The sequence below is a fragment of the Phalacrocorax carbo genome, chromosome 4 (assembly GCF_963921805.1).
Source record: "Phalacrocorax carbo chromosome 4, bPhaCar2.1, whole genome shotgun sequence".
Taxonomy (NCBI): Eukaryota; Metazoa; Chordata; class Aves; order Suliformes; family Phalacrocoracidae; genus Phalacrocorax; species Phalacrocorax carbo.
Window position 1 is genome coordinate 64,997,493 of NC_087516.1, and position 15,422 is coordinate 65,012,914.

Genomic DNA, 15,422 nt, shown 5'->3' on the forward strand with positions numbered 1-15,422 from the left:
TGCATGCACGAATTGATAGGGTTAAAGGAAAAACGATTTACTGAAAACCTAAAGTAGGATTGATCATAATAAAGGATTAGCGGGATATATAAACACATGTGATACCTAAATTAATCCATCTGGGATTAAGAGACCAACTCACTGATGGGACTTCTGGGTAGTATTAGGTGAATGACTGAAAAATCATTCTGGATTTAGCCTGGGATTTGACAGCAGGTGACTCTCAGTACCCCTGGTGGCATCTATAGTTTTTCAGACACAATAGGAACCAACTTGTACCAACCTACAACTTGCTTATTAGGAATTGTGTAAGTTTTAAAAAACACTGAAAAACCTATTCAACTGCAAATGGTACTTGTAGGAAAGGGAGAGAGTCTGGAGTCTAGATGTGTATCCTTAAATGGAAACTAATGAGGATTTACTGGTAAAACCTTTAGACTTCCTAATCACTTTAGCAGGTTTTGTATGTATTACAGCAATTTCTACCACAGTCTATAGAGGATGAGAGAATGGTATATTCTCAGAGGGCAGGAAATACTAAAGCATCAAGTTCTGCTATTGAAGAGGAGAAGAAAAAGACAAACTAGCCCCAAAATAAAAGAATAGACAAGGACAGATATTAATTCAGTGCTCTTTTAGGGACACAAATGCAAGGAGCTGCTAGGAAAAATAAAAGAACAGAGATAATGCAGGGGTTATTTACAAATATACAAAGTATGAATCCATACTTTAACTTATGAGACTCATCAGTACGTAAGGGATAGATAGCTCAAGATTTCCTTCACAGCAAATCTCTGCAGATGCATATAGGACCAAAACCTGCATATTGTGGGGTTCATTGTTGGGCTTTTTGTTTTGTGCAGAGTAAGAAAAAAAAAAAAAAAAAAAAGAAAGAAAAAAAAAGGCACAGGGAAACACAAAGCTACGAGGCACCATGTGACCAGAAACATCTACCAAGTAAATCTAGCATGATGCTGCAATGGACACCTACTATTATTTTCACAGGACTTGTATTGATGAAGAATTAACATTAACACTATTAACAGTCTTTTTAGAGCTAGCTTCAACTAAAACAGCAGATTTTTTCATACAACAGGAAACCAAATTGAATCAGACAGAACATGTTTGCCATAGTTCTCTTTAGGCTGCTACATAACATAAAGCCTATATTCCAATGATGATTGCTCTATAAGGCCAAACAGCTTTTAGATACCTCTCAAAGCTTCCCCTTGATAAGGCAGGACCAGACTGAGCACAGAAACAAAGAGAACAGTAGCATGACTCCATACATAATAGTCAAGAATTACTTTTAAAGGAAAAACAATTACACCCAACTACCTTACCTGAGCTTAATGTGTTGAGACACTGGCTTCAGGAAATTAATGTTGATTGCTTCTGCTTTCTCCCTCTTCCCCGGGATCTGTATTTTCTACAAAGCTTACTCTTTCCCTCTCAAACAGGCTTTGTTGAATCCAGCAGTAACAGTATTAAACTGGAGTGCTCCTAGTTGCCACTCGTCCCTGCTTGCAGAGGACACCACTCCTGCAGCAAGGGGGACAAAAATAAAGGTATACTGATCCTTAACATCTGCTATTCAACTTAAATGAGCACTGGTATCAACACAAAGGAGAACACCTGGCTGAGACCAGTGACAGCTGAAGAGCCAGAACTACTGCCCAGCACTAAAAACACAACCAGCCAGTAAGGACAGGAACTTTCCCAGCCACTTCAGCAAGAGAGCAGAGCTCATCATCTGCCTTCTACTCTTATTTCCCATTCCCTGTACTAAGCCAGCGGGCAGGGATCTCAGGGTGTTCAGTAATAAAACTTGGGTTTAATGCCTGAATGTTCCCTTTAAACAGGGATGAATCATAAACCCTGAAGGTTATGTTTTCCATACTTGCAAGACCGCTCCCAATGGGATTAATTCTTGTTATGCATAGCTGATCACCACCACTAAGCAAATAAAAACGCCACATAATCAAGCAGATAAATGTATGCAAATAAACGATTTCCTAAGATCTGAAAGGATTCAGTGCTATGCCTAGAGGATGGCACCATTTTATTTCTTAGCCTCAAATTTAAGCAAAGCAAACAGATCTCCCTGCCCACCTGGAGTACTGATTATCTAAGTCCAGCTGCTTCAGTATCTGTTTTCTCCTGCCAAACTTCTCCAGCCATGTTCCCTTTATGAGAGCACCTAATCTGCCCCACTGAGTCTGACTGTAGACTAGACATGGCTAACTATAGACTGGTGTCTTCCTGTTGACAATAAAATAAATCATTCCTCAGCAGGAGTCTTTACAAGGTGGCTCTGTATTCCTCAAAACCTTGGTAGATAAAACAGGCCCTGGAAATCACAGATGGATGGAGGTTAGCGCTGTGACCCTGCAAACGCTTTGCCTTTCAATGACCGATCGCTTGATCAATAACTGTACAACTCCAATCCACTTTTGCTTCTCTTACTCCGTAATTCTCTACCATGCACATTTTGGCTAACTAGGGAAAGAAATACCTAAATCCTACCTCAGTCTTTGCATTCAATCAGCCAATGGACAGTATATTTGTGGGGCAAATGTTTCAGACATGTTAGAAAGGTTGATGATACACTTAACGAATTGTGAAACCGTGACCTCTGCTTACTCACAGGACTTTCATTTCAAAGGGATGAAATTCTGGTTCTACACGTTGAGCCTTGGAACAGTCAGAGTTCTTGGACAGAGATTATAGGCCTGACAGCTTGATTTATTCATTTTCTTAAAGAGTTGCAAAGACATTAGATGTGTCTGAATGCTCGTGCCTTGCAGAGGAAAAGTAATTTTCTATTTCCAGGATGAAAATGGCACTATAAATGGTATGTTCTCTCACTTTAATGAAGAAATTCATTTCTGTACAGACTGTCCTGGCTGGAAGGATAACAAGAATGGAATAGCTAACTAACAAACACTTCTGGTCAGGAGACATGCAGAACCAGCAATTTATTTTTCTGCTCCTTACGTTCCACTGCTGGTACCAACACAAATCAAGCTGAGCTGAATGGATAATAGAGCAGAAAGCAACAACTGATCAACTTGCTGAAATTTTTTTCAGGAAAAAAAAGGTTATATCTAAGTATTATTGATAGAGAACACAAAAAAAAAACACTGTGGAGAATCAAATTTTATTAAAAGATTCCATCTAAAGAAAAAGTGCAAGTTTAATTTTGAGAACATTTCCCAGTTAAATTCACATTCTCAATAGAATATTCATGCTGAGGTAAGCTACAATTTCACTTACATTTGAAAAAATAATTAAAACTAAAACTGTGAGTTAAGTATTCTCCCACTGCTGCAGCAACATCTGGGGAGTGTATTGAATTGTGTATTATGTATTCTCAGCAGTAAGATCAAAAATGCACACAATGCAAGCAGTCTCAGAGCTTTCATGGACTCATCACTGTGCCAAGATAGAAAGGGCTTCTGCGTACCTACAGCTCCAAAGAAAATGTGAAAAATTAATAGTTTCGTAGTGGCACAGCACGCTCTGACACTGGGATGGACATGTGCATGACAGCTAGTGTTAAGAGTCCAAGCAATGAAAACTCGCCTTTCATTAGGACATTAACCAGGGCATCCTGGGCAAAATCTGACTAACTCCAAGATACATACCTAGAATTTCCTATGCAGTTTCAGAGAGATACTATCCTTCCCTTTGTCCTTAATGATGGCTACTTAGTTCTGTTAAATGGCTGCTGCATTTCACCCCAAGGTAGTAAAGCAACAAACAAATAAAAATCCAGCAACAGAAAAACTGACACCTACCAATGTATAGTTCAAGTAACTAGGTTGCACAGCATTTGGAACCATTTCAAAGAGAAGGGGAAAGGAAGGGAGTAGTATCTAAATCAAATATTTCAGTTCTCTGTTCTGGGCTAATCCTTAAAAGAAGCCATAATGTGGCTGGTAGTAAACTAAATCCTCATCTCCTCAGTAACAAAATGGTCTTACATCCCCCCTCACCCCAGGGAGAGAGGTGCTGGAAGCCAATCTGAGCAGGAGAGAAGCAATTCACCCAAAGCACCTTATGCTTGGACTAATCTGAACAGCACAGAGACTGTGAGGCATCAGCTAAAAACTGACATAAATTAGAGCAATCCCAATTGAGCCTGAGGAGAGAAACGTAACAGTTTAATCTTCCGCTGTCCCAAAATCCAGTACTGTACTTCAGACCTTGCACTCCGGAGATGATAATCAGTGCTGGGACATCTATTTAGTTAACAGAAAAAGAGACCTGAAGACAAACCAAAACATGTCTCAGGTTTCTCAGTAACCCTGCTCTGCCTAGAGCAGTGCCAGACTGACTTGTCACAGAAGGCAGCTGTGTCACCAGCTGCCACGTATCAGAGGTGGGGGACATTGTTCTAGGACATTTCATACATCTTAAGACGTATCAGCAGTATTTATGCTATTTACTCTAAACCAGAGCATTTAAAATACAAAAATACAGAAAGGATAGCTTACCTCCTAATACCTACTTTGCAGTAACCGTGTTTTACTGCAACTCTTTGCCACACCTGGCCAGAGCTGAGGTTGTCTCCTTTTGGTCTGATACTGTCTGGCAGTCAGTTTGCTGGTTTTCTTACATGGCAGGCATCACTCGAGATGATTTTACTGAATGCTTTGTTCATTTATTTTGTTTGCATTTATAAATCTTCAGGTTAAGTGAAAGGCTAAGTTCAGATTCAAGCATGCAGTCTGTATCTATTTTGATATATGTCAAAATTTTGAAATGCTATCATACCAAAATGCTTCCATCAAACCCCTTATCCATAGGAAACGAAATAAAAGGAGGCCTAGCTTGAGGTCAAATTTGACAGCCATTAAATGAGCACAGCTCCCACTGACAGCTGTATTCTCTCCCATTTTATTTCATTTCCATGGATGCTGATAAAACAATTAATAGATTTGACTGGTAATTTGCATATTAAAACTAAAGGAAGAAAACCACACTAAAAAGTAGTTAAAAAAATAAAACAAAACAAAACAAAACATGACAGCAATTTTTGCTCCCTAGATCATTGGCCCAGAAAAGTATGATTTTCCTCTTTTTATGTAATTGAGGGACTCACTCCTATGGTACCAGTTCTGCCCCCTCCTTTGTCAGGTCTCCTAAATTATGCTTCAAGGAGTGAAGTTCACCAGCAGCTGCTGGCAGATACATACACATCCAACTCAGCACTGCACATGAGATAATTTATTTATTTATTTATTTACTAAATTATGCATTTCAGTTAGAGCATTCCGGAAACCTTACTGGGGGACAATTCATTCAGTACAATAAATACACTGCTGTCCTGTATCAGCTGACCACAGAATACTCCTATCACTCACTCTCTTGTTTCCTGTGGTGGAACTCAGTACTACCTGCCCTTCTGTCTTTCTTCTTCTGCCACTGGTAAGAAGTGACAGAAGAAGAGAAACTATTACAAAAAATAACTTGTTATCACCTTCTCATGGCACTGGGTTACTGGACCCAGACTAGGTGGATCCAGTAAGGTCCACCTTCCAGTACAGTCCACCTAGAGTGGGGAAAACTCGGCAACCAACTTCCATTCAAGAAGATACTGACTTCAGCAAAAAAAGCACAAGTTAGTGATTACCACTAAATTATTTTTTATTTCATGCATATCTACAGCATACATTTCCAAGTCTTCTGATATTCTCTGATAGTCAAGTTTTCATCTGCTCATAAAGCTTTCTCTCCGTCTAACAAACTATATACCACTAAATGTTACTGCTATCCAAGTGCCTCGTAACTAGTCATCATGTCCCACTAGGATAAGAAATCAGTCTTAGTTTTACAGATTAAGATTGCTTAATTAAGGTTACTTATTCCTGTGTTGGATCGAGAAATTACAATCACTCCCCATTTTCTTCAAATGCAAAAGGCTGACTGCATTTTTTTTTTTAATTAGCATTTTGATTATGGCTTGCACAAGATTTTTGATAGTCATGAGGCAATTTATTTGTAGACTATCCAAATTGCATTTTATTGATAAACTATATTAAAATTTTTAAATATTTTCTTTTATATTTGAATGTCATGTCTACAAAGGAACAGGAATGTAATCTGGAAACAATGGTCTACTGACATGCAATTGAGAGGGGGTTTTGTTTGGGCTTTTTTTTTTAAAAAAAAAGGCAACAGCTCTCTCTCATGCCCTGAAGTAAGATGCACTTACATTTTATAAAGAAAACCAAAGGCAGAAACTAGGAGAAATACAGAAATGTCATCTTTTCCCTTGTTCTCCCAGCACTTCTGTCATTTCTCATTTTTCTGGTCTAAGAGTTTTTCAAACTGCCCAAAGGTTTGTGCAATCAACTTATTTGCAGCTGCCCTGCTATCACCACCAAAACCAGGAGACAAGACGTATAATGAGACAGTTTATCTAAACTTTGTTACTCTTCATTTGATTTCCTTAGTCTAAAACAACACACACAAGTACACCACAAAACTTTCATCTGCTTTTTCTCAGCACTGAATTAATAGAGTTTGTCAGGAAAACAGCCTCAAAAACTGAGGAGGAAAACAATGAAGACAGCAAAATGAACAAGGGGACTGTCACTTCACCTCCAGCTTTCCAGGCTATCAGTACCCATCCTTTTCATCCTTACTAAAATACTCTCATCCTGATCCTCATACCTACCTCCTACTTCAATTATCCCTGGCTCTCATTAAAGGAACTACTTAGTCTTTCTTTCCACAAAGCTAGATTTCCACCATTTCCAACATAAGCTTTCTCTAGAAAAAAACACTCTATTCCCAAATGGTAATTTTTTTTCCATATAGAAACAGAAATTCTCTACAAGTCTGTACCTAAAATGGTTTTAAACACTTACGTATTCCACTTAAAAAAAAAAAATTCCAGCCAGAAACTCTCTGCTGTTGCTGCTGGACCTTATACTAACAAACAAAGAAGGTCTAGTTGAGGATGTGAGGGTTGGGGGTAGCCTTGGCTGCAGTGACCATGAGAAGGTGGAGTTCAGGATCCTGCGTGGTAGAAGCAGGGCAACTAGTAGGATTACAACCCTGGACTTCAGGTGAGCTAGCTTTGGCATCTCCAAAGACCTGCAAGGAGGAATCCCATGGCCTAGGGCTCTAGAAAGTAGTGGGGTCCAAGAGAGCTGGTCAATATTCAAGTACCACTTCCTCCGAGCTCAAGGTCAGTGCATCCCTATGAGGAAGAAGTCAGGCAGAGGAGCGAGAGACCTGCATGGATGAGCAAAGAGCTTCTAGAGAAACTCATATGGAAGAAGGAGCTTTATAGTATGTGGAAGAAGGGACTGGCTACTTGGGAGGAATATAGGAACGCTGTCAGGATATGCAGAGATGCGATGAGGAAAGCCAAGGCCCACTTGGAACTAAATCTGGCAAGGGATGCCAAGGATAACAAGAAGGGCTTATTCAAATACATCAGTAGTAAAATAAAGACTGCGGAAACGTAGGCCTCCTGCTGAACAAGGTGGGTGTCCTGGTGATGCAGGATGCAGAGAAGGCAGAGCTACTGAATGCCGCCTTTGCTTCAGTCTTCACTGCTAAGGCTGGCCCTCAGGCATCTCAGCCCCCAGAGAAGAAAGGAAAAATCTGGAGGAAGGAAGACTTCCCCTTGGTTGAGGAGGATTGGGTCACAGATCACCTATGCAAACTGGATCCTTGTGAATCCACGGGCCCAGATGGGATGCACCCATGAGTGCTGAAGGAGCCAGTGGATGTTCTTGCCAAGCCACTCTCCGTTGTCTTTGAAAGGTCATGGAGGACAGGAGAGGTGCCTGAGGACTGGAAGAAAGCAAATGTCACTCCAATCTTCAAAAAGGGCAAGAAGGAGGACCAGGGAAACTATAGTTCTGTCAGCCTCACCTCCATCCCTGGAAAGGTGATGGAGCAGTTCATCCTGGAGGTCATCTCCAGGCATGTAGAGGACAAGAAGGTTATCAGAAATAGTCATCACGCAACATGGATTCACCAAGGAGAGATCATGCTTGACCAACCTCATAGTCTTCTATGATGGCGTGACTGGCTGGGTCGATGAAGGGAGAGCAGTGGATGTTGTTTATCTCTATTTCAGCAAGGCTTTTGACACCGTCTCCCATAGCATCCCCATAGGTAAGCTTAGGAAGTGTGGGTTAGATGAGAGGACAGTGAGGTGGATTGAGAACTGCCTCAACAACAGAACTCAGAAAGTCATGATCAACAGCACAGAGTCCAGTTAGATGCCTGTCACTAGTGGTGTTCCCCAGGGGTCTGTGCTGGGCCCAGTCCTGTTCAATATATTCATCAATGACCTGGACAAAGGGACAGAGTACACCCTCAGCAAGTTCGTTGATGATACCAAGCTGGGAGGAGTGGCTGATACACCAGAAGGTCGTGCTGCCATCCAGCAAGACCTGGACAGGCTGGAGAGCTGGGCCAAGGGGAACCTCATGGAATTCAACGAAAGCAAGTGCAAGGTCCTGCACCTGGGGAAGAACAACCCCATGCACCAGTACAGGCTGGGGGTTGACCCACTGGAAAGCAACACTGCTGAGAAGGACCTGGGAGTGCTGTTGATCACGAGCCAGCACTGTGCCCTTGCGGCCAAGAAGGCCAACAGTATCCTGGGCTGCATTAAAAGGAGTATGGCCAGCAGGTCAAGGAAGGTTATCCTCCCTCTCTGCTCCACCCTAGTGAGGCCACATCTTGAGTACTGCATCCAGTTCTGGGCTCCCTAGCCCAAGAAAGACAGGGAACTACTAGAAAGAGTCCAGCAGAGAGCTACCAAGATGATCAGGGGACAGGAGCATCTCCCTTATGAGGAAAGACTGAAAGACTTGGGTTTATTTAGTGGGGACAAGAAAAGACTGAGGGGGGATCTTATTAATAGTTGTATCTGAAGGGCAGGTGTCAAGAGGATCAGATTGGACTCTTTTCAGTGGTGCCCAATGCCAGGCCAAGGGTCCATGGGCACAAGTTGGAACACAGGAAGTTCCAGCTAAGAATGAGAAAAGAACTTCTATCCTGTGAGGGTGCCAGAGCAGTGGCACAGGCTGCCCAGGGAGGTTGTGGAGTCCCTTCCCTGGAGACATTCAAACCCCTCCTGGACGCGTCCCTGTGCCCCCTGCTCTGGGTGTGCCTGCTCAAGCAGGGGGGTTGGATGAGATGATCTCCAGAGGCCCCTTCCAACCCCCACCGTTCTGTGATTCAGTGACTTTTGTGTTGAAAAGAATTAAACCTCCTGCATTCAGTGTGAAGTATAACATTACATTTTAGATTAAGACAAAAATCTACCACTTTTAAAGACACAAAAACAAAGGGAACAAATGTTGAACATATCATTTCAGTATACCACAATACATCGTTCTAACCAGACCATTAAATAATCCTTCAGGATGTTGTGTTACAACCAAGCCAAAGAATAGGAAATGGGTCTGGTAAGCAGGTAAGAGCACAAACAAAAGTGCCCCTGAACCTCAGGGGGCCGAGGCGCAGGGGAACCAGCAGAAATTTTGCAAAAATTTCTTCAAAAGAGATATTCGAACCATAACTCACAGCAAGACTTTTAATAAAACCACCAATGTGTTCTGTTTTTAATAAGGATACAGATTTAAAACTGAAGACCTTAACTGAGGTTAATTTCTTGGTCTGATCTGAACCTTCTGTCCTAGTTAAGTCACCAACTACGACCAGCCAACTGCCCTGCAGAGTGAAATTCTTCTGAGCTTACACGTAAGGAGGCAACCTTTCCTCTATGCCCTACTTGTACTTATGCACTTCCACGAACAAAGAATAGAGCTGTAAAATACCAAGCGCCAGGGACAGACCAGCACAGAAGTATGAACTGTGCCAACCCAGAGTTTACTGTGGTGCTGACACAGATGGGAACTTTCAGCTTTGTTTTTCAGGATTAAGGTAATCTAAAAATCTACAAATATGGATCTTAATCTGAATTCCTTGCAACTTGGTGTTTATTTAGTTCCAATATAATCTAACTTCTGGCAGACACATACAAAGGAAGATTTTATGCCTTATCCCTTAAGCAAAGAGTGATTTATAAGCACCAAAATGCCAAAGGAACTACGAGAGATATCTTACCTATCTCATCTGCAAAAATGACTGTAAGCTATTTCCTTTGACACCAAATTAAATATTAATGTTCCCTAATATTGCTCTTAACGTTAAGAATCCTCACATTTTAAATATTAAATCCACAACTAAAAGATTGGAAAATTACTTGCAAAAAATGTGTTAGATAATTGTGCCCTGTAACAATATGAATTTGAATCTAGTTGCTATTATCAAGAAACACTGTCCCACTGAGCTAGAAGAGATACACGTACACATGCCCTGACTCAAACCACTTCCAAAATTATGTCAGGGAGACACAAAGAGTAGTACAACTAGACACAACAGGAAAATTTGTTACATTTTGTTAATTTAGTGTAAGCACAGTAGCAGAAGCTTCTTATGAGAATGCTGATTTCTTCCTTTTGGTTTCACAGGTACCTTTGGCACGCCCATGTTTTCTCTCTCGCTGCCCTTCTGGCACTGAGCTTTACATATGTTCATTTATACACGAGGACTCAGTTCCAGCTTTTTCCCCCAACTACAGTAAAACAGTCAGTGAGTAATGCATCTAGACCAGTAAGAATGCCAGTAATTTATGAAGTAATGCTGCTATTTGCAAATACGACATCACATATTCTGTAACATTTAGGAAACCAAATACAAGTAAAAATGTTATTTCAAACTGAAGACTGAAAGTATTACATTGATTCAGTCTGAATTTTTACATTAACAGTGATTTTAAAGTTCTATATTTGGCAACTCTTGTTACAGTCCAGCCTGGAGCACACACAAACACTCATCTTTACCTGAGCAACTGAGCACTTCCCTGGGCAATCCAGCCATCACCATCTCCATACACTTCCCATGTGCTAATGCGTACGCTCAGCTGTGAACGCTGTAGCCACAATGGTGCAATAACAGACAAGACAAGGCTTGCAGGCCAAGAAAGCATCCACACCACCATAAACTGCATACCCTGGTGCCAAAAGCATTTGCTTGATTGGACAGATGATGTACTGCTCAAGTTCACTCAGAGACGAGTGACCCCTGGCCAGACCAAAACATTATTTTTAATAATTTATCTATCAATTTCTTTGAAAATTTGGAAATTGTTGGCGTCCTGGACCTGGAATCATAGCTACTGAGACTATACTCTGTACACAGAGCTTTGAGATCTCACCTGCCTCTTCTCCCTGATCTTTCCTGCCCTTAAAAAACACATGAGCAGCAAACTTCCCAACTGATGCTCTCACCTGCTCACTTCTTATTCCTCAGCCTTACTTATTTTGAACAGTAAATTACAGGAAGAGGATGTCTGGCTTGATACTATTACCCCAAACACATATGGTATTATTTTACCTGGTTATGACAAGCAGACAGGTAAGGACAGGGATGACAGATACTTAACGGGCCATTCTGAATCCCCTAGCCAAATCCCTGCATAAATTGTGGAATAAAAATCATAGTAATACTGTCCAGGTCAATTTGTCTGCTGATTAAAGCTCCTATTCCCAGTGGAGTTTTGAGGAGACCAGATACCACAGGAGTTAGTAGGAAAAATTGGATTCACGCTAATTTTATAATGCTTTCACCTTTGGGAGCAGAAGTCTCTCTCAGCACAGTGACTGACGGGAAACGTGGCAAAAAGTATTCTCACGTTTTTGTATTGTACATTAAAAAAAACTCTCCACACTTCTTCCCCTCAAAAAATAATTGGTCTTTTCCTTCTCACGTTGCCCAGTACTGAAGAGCCATTCACTCCAAATCACATGGAATACAAACCAGAGCTGCTTCAAGCTTCAGAATTGTTGGCTTCACATTTGTCTAAATCCATACCCTGCTCCAACACAGCGCTGCAGCTTATGCAGTGCTTCTTGAACAACGACGCATTTTCCACGTGATTTGGGATTTGTTCTCCGGCATGCTAATATAAGTTAACTTTGTCATTCTCAAATGTCTATCTGCCTTTACCCTATCAACTGTAAAGTTATTTTTATCTTTACTGTGGACCAACGCTTGCTTTCTTTTTTAAATACTTTTCCAGACTGTGTGATGGCTTGCTTACTATTCATTCTTTCCTAGCCCAATTAAAAAATGATTAAAAAAAAACCTCTGCTGGCTGCTGTAACCAGATAAAGAAATTAATATAAAAGAGGTTTGCATTGGGGTTTTTTCCCTTAATTTTTAAATACCTAAGCATATTTTCTAACAGACAATATCCCATTAAAATTACCATTATCCATAAATGAGATGAAACACATTTTTCTCAAAGAAAAAGCCACACTGGACTCATTGGTAGAAGTGAGAGAAAACAAACTTTAATTAGCTATGTACCATCAAGATCAACCGAGAGGTAATTTTATACCTGTGGAATACACAGTAAATACTAATAGAAAAATCATAAGGTAATTCTTTTCCAATAAACAGAAGAAAATGCAATGCCTGCTAGAGATGTCAGATTTCCCCTGGTTTAGAAAAGGAAAATTAAATATTTTATGACAAAAAAAGGAATGAATTATTGGGAAGTTAGGCTAATAAAAAACCAACTTTTGCACACAACGCTGTTTGTACATTTTAAAAGTAATGGTGAAGAAAGTTTACAAAGTTTCCTTTCTAAAATGTTGCATTTATAGTCAAAGTATTAATGTCTGTAGAAAGCCTAATGGTTTTCCAACATATTTCTTTAATAAATGGGTTAACTAAATTAGAATTATTTTTAATTTTTTTTTTTAATTAATTCAGTCTCTTGCCTGGAGCAGTCAGTTATTTACCCACAATGGCCATGAAACTCCCTGTGTTTGATGGTTTAATTACCTCCTCCTTGCCCGGTAATTCTTTTAAGGCATTTCTCTTTTTGTGTGTGACATAACAAACAAAAAGGATTATCTTTCTGTCTTTCTCTCTTCAATCTTACGAACTCACTCACACTTTGTGTCCCCTTCTTCACATATGACGACATGTAAGTTGATGGACTAAGGCAGTGTTTATTTTAAATATAGTATAAATTATTTTATTTACAGTTACCTGAACCACTGCAGTCCATGACCTATATAGACACCTGCTACCTACAGATATTACGAGATCTGAATTTTGTTTACTCATTTGGTTGCATCATCTGTCAGATGCAGAAAATCCTACTCAGAAGAGCATGGCAAGTTACACACATCTCCCACCCCAACGCTAGGTCCTGGCTTACACTGTCTGATTCTGTTAGTAGTCTGGGTATGATGAGAACTAGGTCTGAAAGCTACGAATATCCTTCACCAGGCTAGAATGGGAACAACACTATTTGGACAGAAATAGAACAAGCTGAAAGATAACTGTGTATGAAGAAAGAGCAAAAACCAGTATCGTTGACTGTAATAAGAGGACAAGATAACTGTAGTATGTCAGGGACTCTACAAGTTTTCTTCACTAATGAACACAGGCATACTGAACACTTCTCATTAAGTTCCAAAAAATAACTATATGCACCTTTCATTAAAGAACAAAAACCTGACTGCTTAACAGTATGTGAGAATAGAATTTACTTTAGTTCAAGGTCTGCTTAACCAACAATAATTCTACATATAAAACTTAAATTACATCTTCGTTAAGAATTGAAACAAACTAAACTTATTATGAACACATTAGAACAAACTCAAATCTTTTTATCTCCCAAATAACCATCAAGACCAACACTTGGGACAGTTTGAAAGGCAAATCCTGATCACCAAAATTACCAAATGTTTTGGGCTGGAAAGGACCTTTGAAGGTCATCTAGTTCCAAACCTCCTGCCACGGGCAGGGACAACTTTCACTAGATCAGGTTGCTCAAAGTCCTGTCCAACCTGGCCTTGAACACTTCCAAGGATGGGGCACCCACAGCTTTTCTGAGCAAGCTGTTCCCGTGTTTCACCACCTTCACTGAAACAAATTTCTTCCTTACGTTCAATCTAAATCTACCCTCTTTCAGTTTAAAACCATTACCCCTTGCCCTGTCACTGCAGGCCCTGGTAAAAAGTCTTTCTCCATTTTTGTTAGAAGCCCCCTTCTTATAAGACTTGAGAGGCCACAGTAAGGTCTCCCTGGAGCCTACTCCAGGCTGAAAAACACCAACTCTCTCAGCCTTTCTTTAGAGGAGAGGTGTTCCAGCCCTTGGGTAATTTTTGGGGACCTCCTCTGAACATGCTTTAACAGTTTCATGTCTTTCCTGTACTGAGGACTCCAGAACTGGATGCAGTACTTCAAGTAGGGTCTCCTGAGAGCACAGTAGAGGGAGAGAAACCTCCTTTCGCCTATTGGCCATGGTTCTTTTTATGCAGACCAGAATATAACCTGCTCCCTGGTCTGCAAGCGCACATTCTCAGCTCATTCCTAATTTTTCATCCATCAGTGTCCTGGTTTCATCTGGGATAGAGTTAATCATCTTCACAGTAGCTACTATGGGACTATGTTTTGGGTTTGTGCTAAAAACAGTGGTGATAATGTGGAGATGGTTTAGTTGTTGCCAAGCAGCAGTTGCACTAGTCAAGGACTTTTTCAGCTCCCCGTGCTCTGCCGGGTGCAGGAGGAGCTGGGAGGGGACACAGCTGGGATAGCTGACCCCAACTGACCCAAGGGATATTCCATACCATATACTGAGCATGACGTCATATGCAGCTGGGGGAAGAAGGAGGAAGGGGGGGACATTGGAAGTGATGGTGTTTGTCTTCCCAAGTCACCGTTATGCTTGATGGAGCCCTGCTTTCCTGGGGGTGGCTGAACACCTGCCTGCCCATGGGAAGGAGTGAATCAATTCCTTGTTTGGCTTTGCTTGAGTGTGCAGCTTTGTTTTACGTATTGAATTGTCTTTATCTCAAACCACGAGTTTCCTCACTTTTACTCTTCTGATTCTCTCCCCCATCCCACTGCGGGGGAGAGAGCAAGCAGCTGTGTGGGGCTTGGTTGCTGACTGGGGCTAAACCACAATAACCAGTATCCCCAAGTTCTTATCAGCAGTGCTGCTGTCACTCAGCTCATCGCCCAGACTGTACTGATACTGGTGATTGCCCTGAGCCAGGTGCAGGACCTTGCACTTGGTCTTTTTGAACTCCATGAGGTTCACGTTGGCCCACTTTGCTCAAGCCTGACAAGGTCCCTCTGGATAGTAAAAGCTTACCACAGGGTGTCTAGATTTGAAGTTTACCATAAAGTGTCTAGAAAGTAGGTATTAGAGACCTTGTGAGGCCAGAACATCATGCCAGGCAGGCAAAAGAAAATGGAAAGCAGGAAATAGATAGGAAAGTCTGACTTCTGTGCTTTGTGTTGTACGAACAACACAAAAGACAAGGAACAGGGCACGCTACCATGGCTAATACAAA

At 41.0% G+C, this 15,422-nt stretch overlaps 1 protein-coding gene across 6 annotated transcripts in view; it reads right to left on the bottom strand.

The window, feature by feature from the left end:
* Positions 1–15,422, bottom strand: part of INPP4B (inositol polyphosphate-4-phosphatase type II B) — a 338,027-nt gene that overhangs the window by 311,925 nt on the left and 10,680 nt on the right. For 5 of the 6 annotated variants that reach the window (XM_064450242.1, XM_064450240.1, XM_064450243.1 and 2 more), the window contains exon 2: positions 1,344–1,542. The exons of the other annotated variant lie outside the window; for it this stretch is intronic. The gene's annotated coding sequence lies outside the window, so the exon portion shown is untranslated. The remainder of the gene's footprint in view (positions 1–1,343; positions 1,543–15,422) is intronic. 6 annotated transcript variants of the gene reach the window in all.